Source organism: Rhea pennata, chromosome 17, assembly GCF_028389875.1.
Source record: "Rhea pennata isolate bPtePen1 chromosome 17, bPtePen1.pri, whole genome shotgun sequence".
Taxonomy (NCBI): Eukaryota; Metazoa; Chordata; class Aves; order Rheiformes; family Rheidae; genus Rhea; species Rhea pennata.
The window spans coordinates 10,126,131-10,139,277 of NC_084679.1; positions in this window are offsets into that span (position 1 = coordinate 10,126,131).

Consider the following 13,147-nt stretch of genomic DNA (forward strand, 5'->3'; position numbering starts at 1 on the left):
CACTAGTAGATAATTAATAAATATTAAAGTTACTTGTGAAAGAAAAATCAAAACCAATCCAGGGCTTTTTATTTTTTGGCAATTCTGAAGTTAGAACTTGTTAAAACAAATATGTTCTTCTGTTTCAATGACTGGTTCCCTTTGACATCTGGGGAACATCTGGAATAATCAGGATGCAAGTTAAAACTAAGTCTTCAGATATGTCAGATACATATTTTTCAATTTCCTCTACTAAAAACCCTCTACAAAATCCAACAACATTTCTTTTCTTTTGTAATGTGCAATGCAAGTTGCACACTTCAACCCACACTCACCTGTGAAAGGGCAATCAGGTCTCTCAGATACGTGGCAGAGAGTCTGTGGGCAGCTGAAGTCCCTGTATGTCTTTTTGGTAGCACATAAACTAGTGTAGCTGGTTTGTTGGGCCACACAAGGATTTTCATGGCCTGAAGGAAGCCCTGGCTTCCACACAGTCCAGGAATGCCAGTCCTCCTTAATCTAACCTGTGGAGTACATTGGGGCATCAGGTCACGCTAATCCCTTTAAAGCATTCCCAATGAGAACAAGACAGTTTTAGAAACTCATTTGCAGGATCTCACTCACCCAACTCATACTCTTCCGGAGCGGAGCTGCATCATTCCCTCAGCTACAGAAAGGACCAGATCACCGAGACTAGGGACACAGAGAATCACAGAGCCTGGTGCCACCACCCTCATATAGTGAGAGTGAGCTGCGACGTCGTGGCATCCCTGTCACCTTTCCTTTTTGGTTGCTTGCTTGAAGGCTTTGCCGTATCTGAGACAACCCTGCAGATCTGCCCCTGTGCTGCGTGAAGTCTGATGTGTTACGAATCCTGTGTAACAGATTCTTGTGTTCCCTAGAAGCAAAAGCTATGTCTCCATACTCTCCCCCATGCATGTTTGGTGTGAACAGTTCCTGCAGGCCATGACCCAGCAGTGGGAGGAAGACAGCAGGGCCAGCCTACAGTGACAGAGGCCATCTACACAGGTCTTGTGCTCTCGAGTACCCTGCCACATCCCTGAAACCTGACTGTGGTCTTTGTCCCCAAACAAGTGTGACAAGCACTGGTTTCTGGAAGGTTTCTGTAACATCCAAATTCCACACCTTAGGAGCCTAGGAGCATCCAGCTTTTCTAGTATGGTTTGGCAGGTCACCAGACCATTAAATTGAACAGCATATCTAACATCAGCCAGGGAGCTCTGCAAGGTGCGAGCAGGTTGTGCTTCCTTCCAAGGACCCTGAGAAAACACATGCTGCTAAACCAGACATGTAGGCAACAGAGCTGGCCTGCACACCGAAAGGGAGGGAAAAGAGGGCTAACAAATTATTGCTGATTAAGGGTTAAATCCCAGATCAGAATAAATATGGGACTTCTGGTTCTCTCCTCAGTGCTCAATTTTCCTGGCTGGTCACCAGACCTCTGCATCTCTCCCCTGCTTGTTCGACTTCCAAGACTGTGGCAGGAGGTCCTCAGCCTTTGATTGCCCTGTCACTCTCTCCAGGGACAACACTGAACAGACCCAGATGACAAGTTAAACAAAACCAAGAAAACCCCTCACCTCCCCCTCCCCTTTTTATGCCCTTGTATTCACTCAGGTTGCTTTTATGGCTATAGGAAATGCCGCCCTTAGCCAGTAATTTGATCTGACAAGCGTTCCTGGCTCCGTGCCCCCAGCTCCTATCTGAGACAGGCTGGGGGCAGGAGCCCTGCAGCCCAGGGCCTTGATCTGCGGACTTGCTCCTCTGAGAAGATTTACCCTCAGAGTCTCCCTCTAGCCATACAATGCCCATGAATTGGCTTGCGCAGAGGATTTTAAGTGATAGTTTGTATGGGGGATACTCCAGGCAAGATAGGGTGTCAATAAACAAGGTATTGGACAAACATGATGCAACAAACCACTGGCACTAAGTCCCAAGGCACGAGTTGACAGGATGGGGAATAACTGCCTGGCTATGCCCTGCAAATGAGCTGAGCTGGCCCCAGACCCTGTAATGCAACTCTAAAATGCATCTTCACACAAGAAGCGGTCCTGGCGTGGTCTATGGCACGTATTGTCCGCTAGAGAGCAGTGCCAGCGCAAGGGAGATGGTGGCCACCCCCTTCGTGGGTTCCGCCAGCAGCTCGTTGCTGTCACTGGAGCCAGGCTCCTGGAAATGCACTCTACATGGAGAGGAGGAGAAGGGAAGCTGAGAGTAATACTTCAGAGATGCCAGTTTTACTACATTCCCCTCACTTTCTCTAGAGCCACACTAGCATGTGACTTTAGGACATTGTAAATTCACTTTATTCCAAGCTGCATCGTATTTTACATGGAAAAAAACAAACTTTTGCTCATGCATTGCCCTTTGGCAGGCAGATTACTCTTTCCTTGAGCCTGACTGTGACAACCAGGCCACGCATCTGGGAGAATCTCAGAGATCGGGACACCAAGAGTATGCCCTTTTGAGGGACTTTTCTTCTTACTGCACTGCAGTGTTATTGCTATTTCAGGCTTACCAGCTCTTTCTTTAGAAGCACTTCTCATGACTCTGAGGAGGCTCTAAAAATTCCCTTCTGCTGACCCCATCACCCCTCTGGTGAGCACTCAGCTCCAGAAGGCACTTCATTCCCCTGGAAAGAAACTCCTGGGGAAATAAGCAGAATTGGCTGAGACTTAGCTCCCCAGCACTGGGGAACTACCACTGGGTATCTTTGCACTGGGGGCAGTTTCATCCGGGACAACTGCACCTCCTAGTTCTACCACTGATTCACCAGGTAACTTGGTAACTAACATCTTGGGGCCTCCTCTCATCTCTGGGACTAGAATAGCAGTTTACCTCTTCAGGGATGTTTTACAGATCTATATATTTGCAAAATCCATTCCAAGAGTGAGATGATAGAAGAAGTTAAAGAAATACAAAGTATTGTAGGGTGATCATTCCTATTTTAACTTCCCTGGGCTCATTCTTGACCTTAAAGTAACTTTTTCCTGTTTGTTTCCAAACACACTTGAAAAGATGGCCATGAAATTAATAAGTATTGACAGGAGGGTCAGGCAGCCAGAAACACATCTGGAAGGATGCCGCAGACATTAGAAATGATGAAAATGCAGGTCAAAATATTAAAAAAGTCTCTCTCTTTTTTGAAACTAAATAAGAATTATGCAGCCACAAAAATGTGTCTGAAATCTCGAATACAAATCTGGGCTCCAGATACTTCAGTGGAACGAGAAGATAGAGTATTTCATATATAGAGGTATAACAACACTTGAAATATTTTGTGCTAGAGGCAGAATCATGCTTATGCCCCTTCTATAAAATAATTCAAATTTTTTGTTAATAATAGAGGTAAGGAAAGAGAGCGAATGCTGACTGAAATAGGATATTGTTAGTTACCAGGAGGGAAAAAAACCCAAACATGACATAAAACTGTTGGATCTTGACTGTATTTTCCTCTTAGGTACTAGCCCTTTATTAAGGGAAAAATGGAAAGTTTCATAGATAAACAAGGTTCCGTGTTAGAAAACGTTGAGGCTTGAGTCCCATGAATATCCAGTGCACATCTGCCAATTCCAACAGCACTGGTTAGGGTCAAAGGCGCCTATATTAAAATAATGGGGAAAAATACCCTATTCAAGAGACTGTGCAGATAAAAGTGCCCATTTCTCATTTGCAGCAGTTACGTTTTCTGTGACTTTAAGGCCCTAAATTGTTGACAAGATGTGAAAGGGATCTGTGTGAGTGAGAAGTGGGTCCTCAGGGGTGGAATGAGAGGAACTGAATACACACGTTGTGTTCAAGTTTGGTCTTGCCCCAGCCTCTCGACAGAGTTTTAGCATTGACAATAATCCATAATCCACATAGGATACCACAGCACCTTTCCAAATATTGTCTGCAGTAATACAGAGAGGCAAAAGAAACCAGAGGCAACGCGAGGGCGACCATTTGAACCACGTGCCCGCGCGTACGCAGCTGTGCTACAGACCTAGGGCCAGGGCCGGCGGAGGCTCGGACCCCAGGGGCTTTCGCGGGGTTGCTTGCACAGTAATAGCAACGCAGCCGTGGCCGCACGAGGCCTCTGCCTCCAAGCAAGTAGCCGAGCCCTGGGCCGTGCAGCCTATGTGGGAGCCTGTCTGAGGAGGAGGATCTGCGTAAGCTGCAGCCTCGCCGCTCTGGTGTAGACATGCCCTGAGCCTACTCAGATCATCTATCAGCAGCAGCACCCGCGCGCTGCGCTGTCTCCAGAGAGATTAGCCTCCCAGGGGAAGTAACGTTGTCTTCGTTTTACAGATGAGGCAAGCCTCTGGCACAGAGATGTCGATGTGCAAATTCCTCAAGAGCTGAGCTAGGCTCCCTGACTCCTGGGCAGGGTTTCCCAGCTGCGGCCGAGCTTTACCCAAGACAACCAGCTTTGTTCTGTGCCTCGCCAAAATCCAAATCTTATTTTGGACTTATCAAAGTCCAAAATCTTATTTCCCACCCTCAGGACCTGCTGCTGCCGTCGTCCCTCTCTTACACTGGCTGCAACCAGGCCAGCCCCCAGAGCAGGCGAATAAGCCCAGCTGAGCTATATGACCACGTGCAGAGCTGCTTGCATGTCTCTCTGCTCCATGCCCCTCCGCACCTACCGATACTACGCCCCCAACTATGATACCCCAACACAGAGACACTCAGGTTGACCTGTCGGAAACCCAGCACTGCTCTGGCTGAACAGACTCGCGTGGGCTCTGGCCACGCTGCGCCTGCACCGAGCTCGTGCCTAACCACTGAGGCGAGCCGACCCTGCTGGGAACTGCTGCGGGAGAGCCAGGAGTGTGACATGTATTTCCAGTTACATGACAAACACTCTATGTAGAAACTGATACTCTAAAAGGTGCTGGCCACTGGTGGCTGCGCTAATTGACTGTATTTGCCATTTTGAAGTTCTTGTTCAAGCGACACAAATATAGATAACAAAATAATGTGCCATAAGCATTGCCCATTGCCAAAACTAAGATCTGGATGGGAGAAAATCTGTACTTCATGATTCAAAACAACACAAACTGTTATTAGACAATCTTGTAGTATTTACCGTTTCCCTAATTATTCATGTCTCTGCTGACTAAGTGTCCACGTTGTGTAAATTAGGGGTGAGGTAAATTCTTAGCTGTCACTCTGCAGAAATCTCAGCTGGTTTTTGAACCACACTGCTTTTGTTGTCTTCGCAACATGGCATTTCTGCCTTGAGTTGGGCCAGCTCCTTAGTGCCTAGAGAGCTCCACCAGCTGACCCCAAGAGTGGAGCCAGCCAAAAACTTGTCTTTGCTTGTAATTTCAAATCTCTTCTATCCAGGATGCAGTAGAAAATTCTCATTCAGGACCTTGAAATCTTATTCATATTTTTTTTTGTGTTATATCTTTATTGCAACCATGCTCTCCTATGGTATTCCTCTACCCCACATCTGAGGTTAAGAAAATCAAAACAATTGTAGCACACTACCCTCCTTGGGAAGGACCACTCCTCTTCCCTCAAGTCCAGGACCTTGCTGATACTGCAGCAGCTACAAAAAGGCTGAGGAATCAGCTTTGTATGAAACAAAGAAACAAAGACATTTTCCAACCAATATTGTAAATCCAGAAGCTGCTTTTCACTTTTTCTAGGTAATTTCCCCGAGTATCCTGTCTGAGCATTCCCCGAGAAATATGCTGAGGTTTTCAAACCATTGACTCCACTGCATGGATCCCACAGCATTTGGGTTCTCCCTTCACCAAAATGTGGATACCTACACATACACACAGACGTATGCCCACAGACATTCGCATACAGGCTGGGATGTTGCTGATGCCTTTACCTCAGAGTGGCTGCCTTTCTATGATGCCAAATATCTCTCTACACCAAATGCTCTTCTTAATGATCTCTGGGCATTTAATTTCTACCAGGTAGGCAGAAATCTCTCACAACTCACTTTCCAATTACTATTTTTATGGCTTATGTTTTTATAATTACTGTTTTAAAAATTCTACCTAGATGAGAGGCTCCTACAGCTTCTTCCTTCTCTTGGGTGGCTCTATCATCTAGTCTTATCCCAAAACCTAGCTTGTGAGTTGTGGAGTTGCTGTTTCACCGGGATGGCCTTGGCCTTTGAGCCGTGAGCTAATTTCATGTTATACATTTTGAGCTAACAGCTGCACTTGTGCTGAAGTCCAAATTTGCTTTGCAGCTCTAGTGTTTGGCATTGCCTGTGGGTCTGGACCCATGCCACAGATCCCTCACCACGAGCTATCCTGATGCTCCAGCCAGTGCTAGAAGCACGCAGGATAAGGGAAATAGAGCAGACCACGCTTCTACGAGCACTTTGCAGTTGACTTACTTCCTCAAGATTTTATAAAACCATTTCTATCTTTCCCCTACAGGAGATGAATGCTACTGTTGGGCTCTATATTTAAAAGTAAAATACCCCCAAACAATTTAAGTAGAAACACGGTAGAGAGGATCTGAGATCCTGAGAATCTGAGATTTCCAGTGTTAGCTACTGACCTTCCTGCTCTGCAGCTCTAAACTGCAGATTGTAGCCTATATTAGCACAAAGCGGCTACAAAGCCCTGCCAAATGCAAGCTCTGCATCCCCTTGCTGAAGCATGAGCATGCTAAGGGCCCTGAGAAAGAGCCCTCCAATTTTGCTTTCTTCTCCTATAGAGCTTGTGTTAGGGCCTGCTCAGCTCCCCGCCTGCTCTGGGCTCTCTGCATCCTTGCCCAAGGCAGCTCCACCATTCTTAATGTCTTTTTTTTCCCCTGCTTCCCATCACTTCTGATTGACTGAGGTTTCTGTCATGTTCTTCAAGAATGAAATAAGTCTCCTGCACAGCACAGTAAAGCATCCAACTGAGAGATATCCCTAGTATAAACTATTATGTGGGGTATGATTAACAGAATTGCTGTGGGTTGTGGCTCTCACTTCCAGCAGAACTGAAGGAACTTAGCAGGTCCTGTTAAGACTATTTTACTACAACAATGAAAACCCTTTGCTTGGGGCTTCTTCCACAGCTGTGACTACCTAACTCCACCTGGATGGTAGGGGCTGTACAACCTCCATTCAGACTACCTTCAATGAGTTTGTTAGCCCAGAAATAACATCAATCAGCAATTGTTTTTGAGGTAGGGAAGTAACTTGACAGATTCTTTCAGAAGAGAATTAGGCTCCTAATTATCTGTGACCTTGCGAGTTTCAAAATCATTATAGCCATTATAGGACATCACTTGTCTTTACTTTGGCTAGTCCCACTTCCTTTGCATTCTCTGACATTTTTCGTATTGATTTTCAGAGAAACTGATGGGGTCACGCTCTGGCCCGCAACCAAGGAGAGGAATCCTCAATACCTCCAGCAGCTCACCCTCTCAACGTGGGACAAAAAGCCACGTATTGTGAAACTGGTTAAATTTGGGGCCCCGTGCTGCTGGCTAGGAGATAGAGACAGAAGCAATGGCCATACTGCTTTGGGGTAGGTTACTCCCTAGGGCAATAGCCTGCAAAGCAGGCTACCCCCCCCCCGGGCTCCCTGCTGAGATAACTCAGGCTTGCTGGGACCCTCCCGACTCTGCTGCATATAAAACAGCGCCCTGCAAAAGGGACAGTCAGGCACAGAGCTGATATTTTCTGGATTACCATCGCTTCACAGGAGTGTAGCCGTAACTCTCGCAATGAAACGTTAACGAAGCGGAGATCTTTATTTGTTGACAGGGTGGCATGATTGTTCCTGTCTGAGTATTTTGAAATCGCATTCCAGATTGCAATTTGATACCTCTGGAGGTATTTTAATGTACAGCCTCCTGCCATTGTTTTATCACCTGAAGTTGAGGGGAGAGATGAGCTAGTGGGTAATGCAGTATTTTAAACATATATTAATTCTGAGTTGGAGCTGAAATCAAAGACCAAGTAGCCACCCAGAACACTTGTACGGGGGGTGCCTGAAGTCATTTTTCCAGTTTTCAAAACAACTCTTTGCAGATCTGCAGAATTCTCTGCAAAATATTATGTCAAAGATGATTTTCCCCCTCATTTTTAAACTTCCATGGGTGAAGGGACAGAAGGGGTTAACTGAACAAGAGGACCACGAATTCTGAAGACATTTTCTGATACCTAGGGTACCTTCGGCTCCACAGCGCTGACCTCTGACTCTGGAGGTTTATCAGCACGTTCACTAATCAGGGGTGTTTAATGGAACAGCCACATGGATTCCTGGCATTCTTGAAACGTTATGACCCTGTCAGTTGTACGAAGACTAAAAGTCTCTTGCTTTTGAACTCACTAGAGTTTGCACTGTCTCAGAAGCCTTTGATAAATACTTGCTGGATTTCTTACCTAGCTGCTCTAATCTGCCCAAGGTCATCATTCCAGAAAAAGGGTTTTATTTTGTGGACATTCATCACTTAGATGGATCCAATCAATGTTTTCTCAAATCGTGGAGGGGAAGAAAAGCATTGTGTGCCGTATTTATAGAAGCTAGGAGATAACAGATATACTTTCATGTTACATGTGGGCTCTTTGTGTTCACTGTCAGACTTTAAAGATCAGTAAAAAAACAAATGTCAAATACATTTTCTTCAACACAAAAAAACATTATTTAAATACATCTTACACAAGTACCCAAGGGCATCACCAGCAATCCACGTGGGTGTTCTGCCTTCAGCATTCATGCTGCGGAGTTTCAGCACAAAGGCCTGGATTCGGTTACAGTCAGAACTGAACCTGGCTTGAGGAATAGGTGACTAAACCTTGCCCAGGCTGTAAATGGACCAAATTCAAATGCCTGTGAAAATTCACTGTGAATGAGATGCCCACTCAACTTTGGAAAACTAAACTAGAATTTAACAGTCACCTGCACACTTTAAGATTTACTTCAAGTGTAGGATACAAACATAGGACATCAATGTCCAAGTAAAATAGCTTGATTTTTAGCAAGAAATATTTTTGTTGGCCTACTTGGGAATAAGCTCCACATAGAGAAGTCTTGCTAGCACAGATCATGTGGAGAATCAGACTGAATAACTATCAGTGGAAGAAAATCTTATAATCAGGGCAGAGACAGAGATATCAAGAGTTAACGGATGACTTGCAATGGATGGCTGTCTCAGCTGCACTGCTTTTAAAAGCAAACAGCTCACATCATTTATGAATGATTTCATAGTAAGGCTCACATTTCTCCTAAAAGGCCATGCCACAGCCTAGCAAACCTCATGGGAGACTTTTCAGGTGACTCTTCCTGTATCAACTTAATTTTATTACTCCTAGTTCTATTCTTCTGCCACTTCTCTTAAAAGATCCTTGATATTTTTAAACCCTTCACCTACTGGCAGATTGTCATTAGAGTATATTGTTCAGCCGAGCTACGTATCCTTATTTTGAGATGGACAATGGCAAGAGCCTGACCCTTTGCAGAGCAAGGGAAGAAAAGCTTAAAAGAAAAAAAGAAAAAGAATGAAGAAGGTTAGATTCTGTCCCACGGCAGGAGATGAGATGCTGCTGCTAAGCCAAGGGCTGAGCAAAAACATCTCCTTTGCAGGATAACGCTTGCCCCCATCGCTCCACATGCAGCATCCTCCACCTCTTGGGTTTTATCTGAAGCTGTGAAGAGTAACGAAACGGGGACACACAGCGAGCACAGTATGTCCCCAGTGCTCGGCCTCACTAGCACCCAGGCAGACACCAGCCCACACGTGCAGTGACCTTGTGTGATCTGCTGTGCCTCACGTATGCAGGCTCAAAACCTGGGAAGAATTTTGTTGCATTCCTTGTTATGTCTTGCTCTCCTCACCGCCTCTCCAATGGGGGGCATTATGGGAGGGGTCGTTATATCTAGGTCAGATTTTAATTTTATTTATTTGTTTATTACAGAATCATTTCCTCTTAGCTCTCTCTCAGGTTTGCCTTTCAGCTGCTAGTTGAACATTTCTCTGTTGATCTTTCCACCTGTTCTTCCCCTCTTCAGCCCAGGGCAGAATGATTTCTACTGAACAGGATTACACTTTTCTTAATTTTCTGTTTTCACTCTTGTTTTCCCTGCCCTTCTACCATATCCCCATGTCTGGTGTAATACATTGAAATATTAAAAACCACACAGACTGTTGTAGAAGTACCTGTGAAAGCCAGATTCCTCACCAACTCTTTTTTTCTTTTTTTTTTTTTTTCATGTTTATCTAATGGCAGAGCAGAAACCAGTTGGGGACCCACTGACTACAAGCAGGGAAAAACTCTTGCACTACCGATGAGACTTACTTATCTGTCTCCATCCTCATGCTCCTCTACGCCATGAGGCCATGGAGCAGATGCAGCCAGTCCATCTGCGATCCAGCAACTACCTTCATGTGATATACCTAGCCATGAAGGTGGGAACGGACATGTTGCCTAGCACTGCCCTGAGCGTGTTGGCCACGTCAAAGCCAAGTGTCTTTCTCTACAGCAGGACCCAGGCTGATGGAGAGGAGCACAGAGCATGCCAGCCGCACAACCCAGAGACCCCCCAGCCAGGAGACTGGGTGTCCCGTTAGGCTGCCTGGTACGGGGAGCCTCACAGGCTGTGAAATGTTTATGTGAGGTCGTCTCCACCTTCTCCCATCTGATAGCCCTTCTTGCTTCCCTCTGCCTTCCCTTCCCACACCAAAATGAAAACAAAAGTATCCTAGTAATGATATGGCATGCAATGCACAGGCAAGTCTACTGGCATTTTTTAAGAATAAGAGAAATGGAACAGAGTGTATTTTCAAAAATGACTCGTACCTGAGTGGAGGGCGGTACCAGCCACTGCATGTGCCAGCTCTGCCTCACAGAGCCCTAAACCTCCCTGGCACCAGGATACAGCCAAGACAAACCACAGGTCTCCTACCAGCACTCACCCAATTCATCCCTCAACGCATATGGAAGAAATTGAAGACATGGATTTCTGGGGCAGCCTCTTGGGGCATTAGCCACTCCATCGGTTTCAGGAGGCTCAGTACACAGACGAGCATGCAGTTCCTCTGCTCGGAGTATCTCTAGACCTATCACTCCATACATTTCTGACACTGAGCATGGCACTTCTCTGCTACCTGACCCCTTGTCCTGCTCTGAGCTGCATTACCATGAACACAACATTTTAGACAGAGCATGGTTATCATACCTTTATCCTTCAGTTTCTTGAAACAATTGTTGTCACCTTCAGACTAGACACGTCCAAAGAGGTAGCATCTCTCCAAAACCAGTTTGTCAAATGAAAAAACTCAAAGATCCCCAGCCCCAAACATGTCTCCTGAAATAAATCCTGAGATGGGCCTTGCTTTCTACTCTGAAAGCTGCAAATGTGCCCAGGGGGCAATTGAAATTCCAGGGTGGGGGTGGGGAGCAACGCAGAGAGTGCCCTGCTGGCAGCCCAGTTGCGTGTCAAATCTCAGGGCCTGTGAGCAAGTACACTTTGTGTGTTTTCCCTCTTTAAGATGCTTCACACTGTCCTCAAATAACTTGGTTTTATCTTGCAATGACTCCAAAGGTTTCTGTGATGCAGATGCTTTCAGCACAGTCACAGGTCCTAGCTCCTCTAACCAAGAATGTAACATTCTTCTTCTCTGTCAAGGATTTGAATACTCAGAGAGAGGCGAGTTGCTCTAGTCTGAGATCCAGCATAACTACTTTGCCACAGTCTGGAGTCTAGCCTTTACCAGTATTTACCTAAAAAGTTTCCACTATGTCCCCAGTCCACGTTAGCTCCACCCATAGTTTCATAGAAAAAGAATCACAGGAGTCATTTTGATCTAGAATTTGCAATTTTGGTTATCTAAGCTAACATCAAAGGCCAGCCTACAGCTACAGTGGGATTTGCCCTAGATGCAAAACCCCATGCAAACCTCCCTCTCAGGAGGCAAGCAGTGGTCAGATCAGGAGGCTGACTGCTAATAAACTCTGGCCTAAACCACACAGGGCTTTGAGTGAAGCAAAATAAAATCACTAATATAATTAGCATCAAAACAAAACTCAAAAAAAAAAAAAATAACCCTACCACAATACAGGAAATGTAGAGAAATGGCAGCCACAAGAAGAAAAGCAGTAAAGCATCACCGAGGCTGTGAAGGGCTGCCTCAGGCCACAGCAGCCAGGCAGCAACATGCTGCTGTTTCTGACTCCTCTCTACTCACTTTGGGAGGAAAATAAGACTCCTCAGCTTCACCAGAGACCATAACCGCAGTCAGACACCCGTTCTGGATGACAGGAAAAAAAAAAAAAAAAAAAAAAAAAAAAAAAAAAAAGGCATGAATTTATCACCTAGCTAGAAGTAAAACTTTATAAAAGAAACATCCAATAAATCATGGAAACCTCATATACACAAGCAAGCAGCATGAACTTAAACCTCAGTGCAGGCAAGTTGTGACCTGTGGTTCACACTCCTGGGCTCTGGCACCAAAGCAGTGCCGGGGAGATGGGGTTTACAGAGAATTACCAACTTGTGTGAGACCTGTTGCTGCCATCAGCCTCTTCTACCTACTTCTGCCAGGGAGGGACTGGGGCTGGAAAGGCAATCCCAGCTGCTTTGCTCTTCCTTTCTCCTTCCTTCCAGCGAGCTGTGTGGATGCTGATCTTTGCCTGATATCTCGCAATGTTCAGCAGAGGCCGGCTGCGGGCACACAGCCTCTCCCAGCTGCAGCTATCCCGGCTGCAAAGGCAGCCCCGCTGGTGTGCCCTCCCTGGCCTTCCCTGCCTTTTGGAGATTATTGCTCTGAGAGCAGAGCAGCTCGTGTGACAGTCGAGAGGAGCTGTGTCAGCCTAGAGCAGTGGGGCTCTGCTCAACTGGCCTAGCTCAACCAGCTCAGAGCAGCTCCAAGTGGGGGACAGTGGCAGAGGAGTGAGGACGGGGACATGCCTACAAGTGCAACAGCCCAACGCAGGGCATGGCCAGGCACAAACGCTTCAGCCCGTAGAGATATCCCTCTCAACCTATCCTCTAAAAGTGAATTTTGCCCTCCTGATGGGGGCTGTACATCAGATGCTCAGGAATGCTAGGAAAATATCAGGTTTTTATTCCTTCACATCTTCTTTTTCCTCCCCTTTTCTTCCTTTTGGAGAAGGAACAAAGCAAGCCCTGGAAAGTGCCTGAGGCTCACCAGTCCCTTGGAGGCTCAAGCCTTTTGCACTCCCAACAATGCT